This window comes from Carcharodon carcharias, chromosome 17 (assembly GCF_017639515.1).
Source record: "Carcharodon carcharias isolate sCarCar2 chromosome 17, sCarCar2.pri, whole genome shotgun sequence".
Lineage (NCBI taxonomy): Eukaryota > Metazoa > Chordata > Chondrichthyes > Lamniformes > Lamnidae > Carcharodon > Carcharodon carcharias.
This window is the reverse complement of record NC_054483.1, coordinates 102955239-102957605: the sequence shown is the minus strand read 5'-3', so window position 1 is coordinate 102957605 and position 2367 is coordinate 102955239.

Sequence of the window (2367 nt, the reverse complement as noted above, 5' to 3'; positions counted from 1 at the left end):
GAAGCAGGCTTCCCACTCCTGTTGATTATCCTGCACGAAAGTGGAAAGTATCCACCCAGTTAAAATACCTGCCAACACTCATTGTCTAGGTTAGCAGAGGAAGAATGGTCACTTGGATCAGGTAGTGGATGATTATGGACAATTGTGGAGTTGTACCTGAGACTGAATCAGCAGCTTTAAACGGGGACAAAACAGTCCAGGTTGATCAGCAGAGTTCCCACGCATTGGATTGGGGTGAAATACTGCTATGGGATGTTAAATTATTCAGTAATTTTGTTAAAATACCAAAGATTAGAAACAGAGTAAAGCTCCCTCTACACTGTTTCATCACACTCCCATGGCAGGTACAGCACCAGTTAGATAGACAGTAAAGCTCCTTCTACACTTCCCATCAAAAACTCTCATGGCAGGTACAGCACCAGTTAGATACAGGGTAAATTCCCTCTACATTGTCGTATCCATCACTCCCAGGTCAGGTACGACACAGAGTTTACACAGAGTTGGACATAGAGTAAAGCTCCCCTATACTGTCACATGGATAGGCTATAGGCTAATATTTCACACCGCAATTGTACTCCATATAAATTACAAAGCTATTTACAGAGATATTTATAATTGTGAATGCATGGAAGCTTGCTGCAGAATGCAGCATTTAATCCCACTGCTTTGTTGAGATGGGTAATAGCAAAAAGAAGGCAATCTCAAACAATGTTGAAAAGTGTAGGATTTATACACAGATAACACTGACCAGTTGCCTTAGTCAAAGTCACCAGTCAGAAGTATATTCAAATTAGCTGAGCTGTGTTCCTCCAAGTAATTGTGCCTGTCTGATTCTAGCTCTATTGATCTGTGCACCTATCTATCTATCTACTATAATATGAAATTGTAAACTCATATAAAACATATGAAGATATGTTCATGATTTTGCTAAAGGTAACAAGAGGAAACGTTCCCCAACTCATTATACTAAAAGATTTGTGGTATTTATCTGTCATTGGCCTGTCAGTTTATCTATCTGTGTCTATCTATCTGTCTGTCTATCCTCCCCAGTGTGATGGAAATATTTATCTTTACACATATATCTACCTCTTTTTAATTGTATTTCTGTCTCTTTGACACCTTTCTATCCCTCCCTCTCTCCAAAAAGTGAATTTAGAATAGAGATTATGTAGTGCTAACTGGAATGATCTGCCAAATAGGTAAAAGGTGAAAATATAGGATGTTATTCAAAATACAATAGGATTCCATGATGGGAGAGGTAATGTATGGGTGGGACAGTCACTCATTGATAGGCTTTAATGGACTGAGTGGCCTTTTCCATCTCTGACTTTTCTTAACCTCTTCTATCTTTCTTCCTTTCTATTTGTCATTCTATTCAGTTTCCCTTTCTCATTCTTTATCTTGTCTCTGCCCCTCTTTCTCTTTCTGTTTCCCCTCTCTACCTTTTTTTGTCTCTGTTTTTTCTTTCTGTGCTCTCTTGGTTCCTTTGTCTAACTATTGGTGCATTAATGCCTCACACAACAATCCCTGACTTCCTGCACTATCTTTGTTACAGTGACATCACACAGAAATTGCTTCCTGTATTCTAATACAAATTTAATACAGTTATTAAATAAATAGTTTCATCATTAAAATTATTTTACACAATTCTCCAAAAAAAAACTGAATACAAAAAAACGTTATGCCAGTTTCTTGGGAACAATACAGTGTTGTACTAAAATAGGTAATAAAGCAAATGAAGAAATATTAACAAGACAGTTTGAGGTGAGTTTATAATCCTTTGCTGTGTGAGTCTCTTCTAAGATTCAGTAAATACAGTTGTTGGACAGTGAATGACTGGTAACAACATCCAGGGATAGAGTTAAAGGGATAAACCCAGGTAGCACAGATAGCATTTTCGGTAAATTTCTTGGCGATTCACTCTTCAGGACATCACCCTTAAGTGAAGAAGTTCCAAAAGCAGCATTTGAAGAGGACCATGGAAGAATAAAAGTGTACCTTCAGTCTTTTATACTTTCACTCCAATACCTAACTAACTTATTATATGCAACGTTATACCAGTCTCGGGCTCGTCTCAACTTAGGGGTTGATCAGGTGAGCACTAAATAGCTCAGGTTTGGCGTCCTAATGATTTCTCTTTCTCTGTCACCAAATCCATGTTTGTCTTTTGTCCTTCTCTGAAAATTATTTAACTTCACTTCTGACTGAATTCTTATCCCATACTCCTGGTGGTGTAGTCTCATCAGTTGGAGTTGAGTAGAAAAATAAAGCATCTAATTTCTTTTTTTAAAAAAAAACGGAGTGGATTCATCCATTATCTGTTGCAGTTGTTATCGGAGAGAGATGGTGTTGGGACGGTGGCTGGTT